An 11,536-nucleotide genomic window follows, 5' to 3' on the forward strand; every position below is an offset into this window, starting at 1 on the left:
ATTTCTATTTTCCTAGCTATTAATATAAGAAAGCATGGTCTACTAAATAGACCACTAACACAGAAATTTGCCATGTGACCTTGAACAAGTCATTTAAGAATTCTGAGCTTCAATTTCACTTTTATAGAAAAAGGCTGGATTGGGCCAGGTCAGTAGTAGTTCTCTCCCATGAATACACATTAGAATCACTTCAGAAGTTTCTGGAATATACATCGCCCAGGGATTCTGATTTAATTGATCCAAGTGACTGTATTATATAATTGAGGTTAAAACCAAGTGAACTGGGTGGTTTTCAAGGTGCCTCTCAGCTCTGAAATAACTCTGGTTGAGTAACTACCATTTTCTGATTCTTCTGTCAACTCTAACATATTTAGCATATGTAATACATACATCCTCTCTTTTATTCCACTTTTTTTCAATAACATCTTTGTTAGGTATGTGATGTTCAAGTAGGAAAGAGAGTGAATAACTTTAAAATGCTCCTATGAGTTATTCCTATTATCCAGGAATATAATAAAGTCTTTTAAAATCGATAGGCCCCGATACAAATAGCAACAGCCCACCTGCTAGTTAAATCAAAGACTGAGGTAAACCTATCCATTCCTTCAGTATTTCAAGGAATATTTGTTGTTAGGCCTGCTATCTACCTGCGCCTGTGCGAGCTGCTGGTGATACTGCAATACTTGAGAAACGCAGTCCAAGCCCATGTGGAAAGATAAACATTGTGTAAAGATTACAAATGTGATGAGGAGCAGGATGGCCTACAGAGAGCGACAAGAATGCAGAGGGGGATTGAACCTCTTCTGTGCAAAAAAGGCTGTAGGATGAAGGGAGAGTGAAGCGGACACTTGCTCAGCTAATTGGAATTAAGCGTCTGTGTGGGGCAGGCTACACGGCATGCTGGAGGGGACTGGGGCGGAAGGAGCCGGGTGTCCCAGGAACAGAAGGAAGGCCAAAGAGGCTGGAACTGGTTGGAGAAGGGGACGGGGCACAAGTGCAGGGCCAGGTAAGAGAGCTTTGAATTTTTTAAAAATATATTCGATTGATTTCAGAGAGTAAAGGAGAGGGAAAGAGAGAGAGAAAAAAACTTCAGTGATGAGAGAGAATCACTGATCGGCTGCCTCCTGCAGGTCCCCGACTGGGGATGGATCCCGTAACCTGGGCATGTGCCCTGACTGGGAATGGAACCGTGATCTCCTGGTTCATGGGTCGACTCTCAACCACTGAGCCACGCTGGCTGGACAAGAGCTTAGAATTTACACTAAGAGCGCCGATATGTTAAGCGGGTGCTGAAGGGGTCTGATCCCGTATGTTGAAGTCCCCATAGGGCTTGGCATGCAGAGAGCCCTAAGTGGGTTTGGGGGAAACAGGCTCTCACGGCTGTCAGGGGAAACAGAATGGACTAAAGTGGTGTGAGCAGAGATGGAGGAAGGTGCAGAGAGTCCAGATGTCCATCTAAGGAGACTCAGAAGGTGTGGTGATTGACGGGCTGTGGGAGGAGGGGTGGTGGGAGGTCCGGGAACTTATGAGTCAAGGTTTCAAACCTGAGTGACTGGGTGGATGGCGGTACCATTTACTGAGATAAAGAACCCGGAGGAGGAGCAGCGTCAGTGCGAAACAGGAGTTCAGTCAGGGACACAGTGAGCGTGAAACGCCAGTGAGTCAACTAAGTGAGGTCTTAATGAACATGGGCCTAGGACTCAGCAGAGACCTGGACCAAAGCTACAGGTGGAGGGCTGTCGGCATATGGACGGCAATGGCAGGCATCAAAGGTGGATGAGATCATCTCTGTGTCAGGGCCTCGCAGCAGGTGCTGGGGCAATAGGTCCACTGCGCTGCAGTGACTCACAGGCCAACAGCTGCAACCGGCTATGATCAGGGCCTGCATTTTAGTTCAACTGCCATGAACACTGCCCTGAAAAGCCCTACCATTGATCGTAGCAGGTAGGCCCTTCTCTTCTCTACGCTCTGAAGGCTTAACTCCCAACTCAACCTAAAAACTTGAAAGTTGTCTACAAGGGGACTCGCCTACTCTTTGTTCTAAGAAAGAGGGCTTCAACCGCGAGCACCGCTCACGCCACTGACAGATTTCACTTAAAATAAACTTCACACGTTGAAATATATTTGCACTAACACCACACCTTTTACATATCGTTGCCCGTGAAGATCCAGGGAGCACATGGCCAGCGCTGTGCTTGGTCACTCTCGGGGGGAAGTGAACTTTACAGTGTGCAGGGCTCGGACACAAAGCCCAAGGTCGTCAGGCCTAGGCCACCGGTAAATAAGTCCACAGTCTAAGGGGTTCTCGGGACATGATCTGCCTTTCAAATGTACTTTGTAGCTTAGACAGCACTGCACCCACCAGCAGAGCCTTCTGTTTGAAAGTTCACTGATACCAGGAATAACTGCCAACAGGCCTAATGGAGACCGACATTTCTGAGCTGTGACTCTTCTCTTCCTTCCTCCTTCCTTTCTCTTTCTTCCCCCCATCTTCCCTCCCTCCCACCCTCCCTCCCTCCATTCATCTCTCTCTCTTTTTTCCTTCTTTCCACAAACAGTTTCTGCCTCAGCTTTTATGGAATGAGACAAGGCACACATATTTTACCTACACGCCACATACAACAATGCTAATGGCCCCTCCGTGCAAGGCCCTTTGACACAACCACAGCAATAGCATTAGAAATGGAAGAGCTCTCATAGAACATCTTTTCCAATTCACCCATTTCACACATCAAGAAAGACAAACTTTCTTGATGTCCCACTGATGTGCTTGAGAACCATCTTTTTAAAAAATATCTTTTATTGATTTTTTTGGGGGGGGGAAGGGATAGGGATAGAGAGATAGAAACATCGATCTGGTGCCTCCTGCACGCCCTCTACTGGGGATCGAGCCCACAACCCAGGCATGTGCCCTGAGCGGGAACTGAGCCATGACCTCCTGGTTCATAGATCGATGCTCAACCACTGAGCCACACTGGCTGGGCAAGTTGAGAATCGTCTTAAAGTTTACTTGGCCATCATGTTAGACTTCACACAATAGTGGCAGACACGCTTTAGAGTTATTTTATTAAGGCAGGAGGCCTAGAATGGCACTAACCGATACAGACAGCCACTACATACCTGTGCCAACTGAGCCCTTGCAATGTGCCGAGTCTGAATCGAGATGTGCTACAAAATACACAGTGGGCTTTGGAGAAAGTCTAACTAGAATGTGACATATATCCTGAATTACGTTTATATTGCTGACATGATGAAATGATAATGACTGGATATACTGAGCTAAGGAAAATACATCCTTAAATTGATTTCAGCAGTGCCCTCGGCAGTCCCGGCCCTGCTTCCTCTTCAACAGTGTTGGAAGGAACAGACCCAGGGGCGCCCCTCCTTCCAGCCTCGACCCCCCCAGCGTCTCCTCCAGTCCCATCTTCAGAGCCTCCTCCGGGACCGGCCAACACACGGGTTCCCACCTTAACTCCTTGTTTCCGAACAACCACGAGCTCCCAATGCCTCAGAATCCCCCCCCCCCCCCAGGTGGAGGCTGTGGTCACCGCCTGGCCACCTGCCCCGCGGCCGCCCCGCCTACCTGTCCTGGGCGTCTGTGTCCACCTGACGACGCGGCCCTGGCGGGCGGGGGGCGGGGAGAAGCCGAGGGCGCGGAGCCTCCTGAGGCGCAAACCCAGCGCGGGGGCCGCTTCTCTCCGGGACGAGCTGGGCCCCCCAGGGGAGGGGGTGACCTCGGACCCCAGGAGGCCTGGCCTGGGCCTCGAGGAGGTGGCCCTGGCCCGTGGGGAGCCGCAGGCCCTGCTGCTGCCCCGACCTCCGCCGTGACCCCTGGGAACCACTTCCGGGTGAGGAGGGCGGCTCCTGGGAAGATGGGCCACACCTGGCCCCTCCGCAGGTGGCGGCCCCCCTCTATCCCCCGCGGGGCGGGCGAGTGTCTCTCCCAAAGGCTCCCCCTCCGGCACCGCCAGGAGCCTGGGGGCCCGGAGGCCTTTGGGGGCCCCTCTGCGCCCCCCTGGGGTCTCCCCGAAACCACTAGGCGTCCCTTAAGCACCTGGAGCCTCTCCCAGGCACTGGGCCACATGCAGCCATAAAGCTTTCTGCAGGAAAAAATATTAATTTTACCTGTTTCTGTTTACTTTTTTAATGTGGCTACTAAGATTTTATATTAAATACACGGCTCCCATTTGCTGCTCCTAGTTCTGCTGAACAGCGTTGCTCCAGTGTCACAGGGCCTCTGTAAGGCTGCCTGCTGGCTGGCTCCCATGCCGGGCCTTTAGCGTTCAAGTTCCTGAGCTCACCCAACACTGATAGACAGAAGCATTCATGCACATTCAAAAAGGTGGGCCCCACGTCCCAGGGAGCCCATGCCGAGGACTGCTGGTCGCAGCTCAAACCGGCCGAGGATTCATTAAACATTTCCCCGGTTCGCACAGCGGACTAGTTCAGAGGTGACAGCAGGACCCAGGGCGATTCGCTTACTGACCTTCCATCACAGGACAGTTCAATGAACAAAACTGTGCCCTGGTTTCCAAAGGCTGCGGAACGAATTCCAGCTGAATTCAACAAATATTTGGGTGCCTCCTGGGTGCCTGGCATTGGGCCAGGAAACAGTCATTAGAGGGCTTAGGTTATCACCTTCATGTCTGAGGGGCTTCCATCCAGTTCCACATGAAAAACAAAGTTCCTTTCAGCACATCTTTCTCATGTTCGTGACTTAAATAGTACATCTGTAGGAGGATGTTGTCTTAACTTTCAAACTCTAAATGGAACATTTGATCAAAGTGAAAAAGCTGTTAAAAATTCCCTAAAATGCAAATACCTGTTAATTAAAAACATTAATTTTGAATTTATGGAATTTATATAAAAGCCATTACCAAACTTTTTTTCTCTCAAAACATTCTTATTTACTTTGGTTATAATTTAATTAAAGCTTAAAACTGTAACGTACTATCTGAAATGTACTATTACAGGGTGGGGCAAAAGTACGCTTACAGTTGTTTATGTGAAAAATACTACAATAATTAATAATAATACAAATATAAACTCTGTGTTTTGCATACTCACAACTATAAACCTACTTTTGTCCCACACTGTATATTCTCTTCTTAAAGGGCCAGATTTCAACATCTACTGATATCATTATATGGTTAGTAGAGGCCCGGTGCACAAATTTGTGTACGGGTGGGGTCCAGGTGGCCCACCCAGATTGGGGCGATCAGGGGCAGGGCCAGCTGGGGGGAGGGGCCTCGGGCAGTTGGTAGGCCGGCCCCACCCTCTGGTCGAACTCCCAGTCAAGGGGACAATTTGCATATTAGCCTTTTATTATATAGGATAAGGCTTTTAAAGACTCATCTGTTGCTAAATAGTAAATTTTAGTTCATTTACTATAAGCAGATTTTATAAATATCCTTGGTGAATTTGAAGTAATTGCACTTTAGCCCAGTTGGTGTGGCTTAGTGGTTGAGCATGGACCTATGAACCTGGAGGTCACTATTCAATTCCTGGTCAGGGCACAATAGGTGATTCAAGAGAAAATACTTTAAATATCAAAATATTTAGAGTCAATTTGGGGAAAATTGATGAAGTCTGACATTCTCAAATATATTTTCAAAATTGGTCCTCTTTGATCATTTCAAGTAAATGGAATGTGAAATGAAAGATGTCAAATCAGACTCTCACATATTGTGTTTTTTCCCTTGTGCCTCAAAAACCAACATAATTTATTCCTTGTTCATTCTAAAAATTATGTAGTGGTAGTCATATAACCTAAATTTTGTTAAATATTAAATACTGTAAGTTTATTTTCCTAACAGTTTCATTTTTAAAAATAACAAATTAAAGCTGTGTATTTAAATATCTTATACAATAAAAAAAGTAATATGCAAATTGACTAAATGGTGGAACAACCAGAACGCCCGCGGCCCCTCGCCCCAGCTGGCCCACCCCCGATGGTGCCCATTGGGCAGGCCGGCTGGACCCCACCAGTGCACGAATTTGTGCACCGGGCCTCTGGTTTACTATAAAATGTCTATTGTCATTTTAAATATATTCACTTTTAAGGATACTTGTCTAGTACCAATTATCCCATCTGAACACTTAGCAACCTTCCCCGAAACCATGTGAAAACTGTTTCCTTCTTCATCTGGTGGAGTCAGAAGTAAAAAGGAATAAAGAGAGAAAGATGCAGAAATAATTTAACTGCTTCCGAGTTCCTCCCAGCCAGGCCTTCCTCGTGTAGTTTTATTACTTGTTTTTAGTTGACGCCCAAAGACAACAGGCAATAAACCCTGACTACAGATCAGGAGTCTAGGCCGGATCCAGGCTGCCTCTGTCCATATTGCACCATTGCCATGTACCGACTACACACTGTTGGGTAAAGTAACCAACCCCACTGTGTCCTCATCTGTGAAGTGGGGCAATACTAAGTGCCCTCATAGCGTTGTTACAAGAACTGAGTTACAGACCTGTCAGAATGGCTATCATCCACAAATCAACAAACAGCAAGTTTTGGCGAGGATGTGAAAAAAGATAACCCTTGTGCACCTTTGGTGAGATTGCAAATTTGTGAAGCCACGACGGAAAACAGTATGAAGTTTCCTCAAAAAATTAAAAATAGAACTACCTTCTGATCCAGCAATCCCACTCTGGGTATATATCCAAATAAATCCAAAACACTGATTCGAAAAGATATATGCACCCCTATATTCACTGTAGTGTTATTTACAATAGCTGGACTAGGGAAGCAACCCAAGTACCCATCAGTAGACCAGTGGATAAAGAAGATGTGGTGTATATACAGTGGAATATTACTAGGCCATAAAAAAGGATGGAATCTTACCATTTGCAACAACGTGGGTGGCCCAAGAAGGTATTATGCTAAATGAAATGTCATAGACATACAAATGCTATATGGTTTCACTTATATGTGTAATCTAAAAAACAAAATAAATGAACAAACAAAACAGAAACAGCCCTAGCCAGTTTGGCTCAATGGATAGAGCGTCCGCCCATGGACTAAAGGGTCCCAGGTTCGATTCCAGTCAAGGGCACAGACCTCTGTTGCAGGATTGACCCAGGAGGCAACCAATCACTACGGCCGTCTCTCTGTGTCTCCTGCCCCCCTCCTTCCACATAGCTTTTTACTTCACTTTAAAATTATATCCTAAACAGAACAGTAGTGTGCTAATGATGTTTATCAACGACGTGGAGTGAAAGAAGCCCGATTTGTCTCAGTTGCCAGTCTCAGGGGTGTACATACTCCCACCGTGGCTGACTTCAAGCTCCAATGGGCAATCAAAGATCGAAATAAAAATCAAGGCAAAAGCAATAACAATGACAAAGGAAAATTTATGACATAGCTACAACCTGACAAAATAAACATGAGCCCAAAATGCCTCATGCCCTTTGACCCTTTGATTCTCTAACTGAAAATTTAGCCATAGGAAGCACGGTGGCTGGAGCCAGCTCCCTGGCTGATAGTGACATTTCCAGGAATTTTATAAGCAGGTTGTTAACCATGACCATTATTCAAAAGGATGGTATACAAATTCATAATTTAAAAAATTATTTTTAAAACAAAGTTAATAAATGCTAAAAATGCTACGCTTTCAAATCATATTGTACTATTATCCATGCTTTTTAGGTTTTTACATCTCCCGTGTGGCTACACTCTGCTTCCCAACTCTGCATTCAGTGACATCTGCTGGTGGTGAGAAACAATGTACTCATAAGATTTCCTAGAGGTTTTTAAATGTGGAGTTTAGGAGTGCAGAGAAGTGTTAATAGAGATGAGGAAACTACTGTTTTCCAATGGAGGAGGCAGTGATTATAGAGACAAGGAAGTAAGAAGATGGTAGGTGAGTGGGTCATTGGGAAAACAAAATGGTAGAAACATGGTAACAGGAAATGGGAAATAAAGTGGGACTGTATCAGTGAAAGTATGCTGTGATTGTTCAATGTGAAGAAAGCTAACCTGGGAGGGAAGGTATTCTAGGTCACAGTTTATGTGATTGTCTAGGGCAGTGGTCGGCAAACTGCAGCTCGCGAGCCACATGCGACTCTTTGGCCCCTTGAGTGTGGCTCTTCCACAAAATACCACGTGCGGGCGTGCACGTACAGTGCGATTGAAACTTCGTGGCCCATGCACAGAAGTTGGTATTTTGTGGAAGAGCCACACTCAAGGGGCCAAAGAGCTGCATGTGGCTCGTGAGCCGCAGTTTGCCGACCACTGGTCTAGGGTGATGGCAGGGCTTGGATTCCCACAGGCACACTCAAGTGCCTGGGGTGTCAGAGGGGACTCATGGGGGCACCGTGAGGTTCTTTGCATTTTCAAAGGGAACAGTGCTCCATGACATGCGTTGAACATGGCTTAAACTGGCTGTTCAAGTTATTAGCAGTTTCAACATTTGATAGCACTATATTTATTTTGATGATGTCATATATTTGCAAAGCTGGGTTTGGGGTGAAAAACAGTACCTCATGGAAATTAATGAAGAACAGGAAATGAGGGTGGTGGTGCCAGGGTTTGAGAAGTTATGCGGTGCCCAATGGGTATACGCATCCAATAAGTAATGGTGGTCATTTAAGAATACAATGAAAATGTTACTTTCTACTTCAATTTATCTGTTCAAATGGCTACTGAATTGTTAAAACACAAATACTTCTTAAGTTGTTAGGGCCTGACCACTTACTGAAAAGAACTGTCTGGTGTTTTTATTGGTTGCTCTGGGGGTTCGTTTGTTTGTTTGCTTGCTTGTGGTGGCTTTTGAGGACCGTGAAGAAATTGTGTAGACACTAAGGGGGCTGTGAACTGAATAGGAGCCCCTGGCCTCCACGTCAAACTCACCAAGAAGAAGTGAGTGGAATTCTGGGTGCAGAGTACCACAAGCCACAACCATATTAAAGGCAAAAGAAATAAATGTTGTATTAAACCTAGAAAGAGGGATTAAAGGTAAGAAGTCAAGTACAAGAATAATAAGTAATGGTGTGTGCAGCACTACTTATAAAAGCAAAAGAATGGAAACAACCTGAAATAGAAGGATACCTGAATAAACTGTGGGACAACACATGATGTGCAACTTTGAGAGAAATAAAGAATATTGCTGCATGCGACTGTGCAATGATCTCCAAGATATAATATTAGGTAAGAAAATCAAACTGGAGGAAAGTACTTATACTAGATCATCATTTCTCTAAAAACAGTGTAGGCTATAAATATTTACCTAAACCTTTGCTTGTTTTTTTTTTTAATTCCTAGAAGGGATAGACCAGGAGAATCAAGGAAATTCTACACGCTGGATCTTAGCAAGGCAAATGACTGACTCTAGAGAAGAGGAACTGTGGATTCCACATGTGGAGACCAGTTAGGGAGAGCAAGTCACTCAACAAATATTTAATGAGCACCTACTATGTGTCAGACTCTCAGAATACAATGAAGGAAAGACTCCCAATTGTGAAAGGTAGGCACACAGACAAATAATAATAGATACAATGAAATAGGCAAACTGAACAGACAGAATGCTCAGGACGAGGGGGGGCGGGTGGCTCACTACCTCTTAGCGTGGGTACCGAGGCTCTAATGCAGACTTGGCATTGCCCTTTCTTTTCTTCTTGTCCCTCGTACAGCAGACATTACTCTACCACTCAGCCTGGGCTCGGCCTCAGGATCCTTTCAACACTGCACTCCAGGTACCTACAGTGGATCAGAGTTGGTTATCACACGGGCTCATGCTGCCAACCTGGTTGTAGAGTCTGATGATCCACGGCAAAGGTTGGAGTACTCAGTTTTACGCCCATCTAAAAAACTGAAGAAAGATAAACTAGCTAATTATACAGCTGGCCCTGGAACAACATGGGTTTGAACTGCCTGGGTCCACTTTATGCACATTTTTTCAATAAATACTGTAAATTTGTAAAAAAAAAAATTTAAAATAAATCAATAACAGAAAAAATAAATAGAGCCCCGCCAATGTGTCTTAGTGGTTGAGCATCAACCAATGAACCAGGAGGTTGAGGTTCAATTCCTGGTCACGGTACATGGCGGGGTTTGGGGTTCCATCCCCAGAAGGGGGCGCACTAGAGGCAACCAATCAATAATTCTCTCTCATCATTGATGTTTCTGTCTTTTTCTCCCGGTCTCTTCCTCTCTGAAATGGATAAAAACATGTGAAAAGTACCACAGCTTTAACAATATATTTTTTAAAATTATTTTTAAAAAAATAAATAGAATTCGCCCTGTCTGGTTTGGCTCAGTGGATAGAGCATCGGCCTGCGGACTGAAGGGTCCCGGGTTCGATTCCGGTCAAGGGCATGTACCTTGGTTTCGGGCACAACCCCAGTAGGGGGTGTGCAGGAGGCAGCTGATCCATGTTTCTCTCTCATTGATGTTTCTAACTCTCTATCCCTCTCCCTTCCTCTCTGTAAAAAATCAAAAAATTAAAAAAAATAATTTTAAAAAGCAATGATATGATTAGACTTCAAGCTCCCATTTAAGAGATAGAAAGCCCAACAGCTGGCCATTCCCCCAGTGACAACAACAAGAACAAATGGATGACCTACGGAATCACAACTTCTCCTGCACTCGTGGGAGAACCCAGTTCACGGGGCAACAAACTAAGTCAAAGTGGGAGGGAAGTCAGGAGCCCTGGATGCAAGTCAGGACTCAAACACTGCCTCCCGGGAGGGCTCCCCAGATGCCACGGAGGCTGGCAGGGAAACGCGGCCAAATCAGGCCCTGGTTTTTAAAGTTAAACGTGCACTAGTGCGAGGAGACAGCACCTCTGGGAGCCACACACAGGGGAGCCCCTGGCGCTGTACCCAGACCTGAGCCGGGGCACGAGGTCCGAGTGCAGACCTCATTCCTGCAGACCGGGGACAGGGCCCACCCCCCACAGGACCTGGCAGGGACCACGGAGAACGACACGCCGAGCAGCCCGCGGCGGCTGGACAGATGGACACAACAGGCTTCGTTTCCCAAATCACCCAACAAAGACTCCCCTGAAACTCTATGTCATGTTCACAGAAGAAACACTACTGATTCACAAGCTTTTCGAAAACATAGCAAGGAAGAATCACATCCCAACTGATGGCATGAAGCCAACATGACCCCGACACCGAAATCCAAAAAAATTAAAAATAAAAGGCGCTGCAAGAGAATAAAGGCCGACACCCGGCCGGGCAGCGCTTGCCGCCGCAGGTTGGGGTGGCCTTTCCCAGGAGCGCGGGTGCGCATCCTGTGCGGGGCGCACGCGGACTGAGAAGCTACCCGTGTGTCTGAGGTTCCTACTCAACGGGGCATCCATCTGGGGGGCTGGGGGGCGGCAATGTTTTCACCCCGAGACCAAACCAGCAAAAACATAGCCACGTCCGTGCGGCTCCGGCCGACGGCCTCTCTCTGAAGTGACTGAGAAGCTAGGTCTCCACTGCGCCCCTCTTCCGGGGCTGCACCTGGGGGCGCCCCTCTTCTGGAGCTGCGCTCTGGGGGCGCAGGCAACTCACGGTCCCGGGGCGCGCGGTGACGTCAGCAGAGCGCTTC

At 46.6% G+C, this 11,536-nt stretch overlaps 1 long non-coding RNA gene across 1 annotated transcript; it reads right to left on the bottom strand.

Annotated features, from left to right (window-relative positions):
• Positions 1–4,128: 4,128 nt before the first annotated feature.
• Positions 4,129–9,895, bottom strand: LOC106726116. The gene is made up of 2 exons (XR_001362130.1): positions 9,555–9,895; positions 4,129–4,762 (listed from the first exon to the last, which is right to left on the bottom strand). It is a non-coding gene; the product is annotated as an uncharacterized LOC106726116 (long non-coding RNA).
• Between the last annotated feature and the right edge of the window lie 1,641 nt (positions 9,896–11,536).

The sequence above is a fragment of the Myotis brandtii genome, unplaced genomic scaffold, assembly GCF_000412655.1.
Source record: "Myotis brandtii unplaced genomic scaffold, ASM41265v1 scaffold227, whole genome shotgun sequence".
NCBI classification, from domain to species: domain Eukaryota; kingdom Metazoa; phylum Chordata; class Mammalia; order Chiroptera; family Vespertilionidae; genus Myotis; species Myotis brandtii.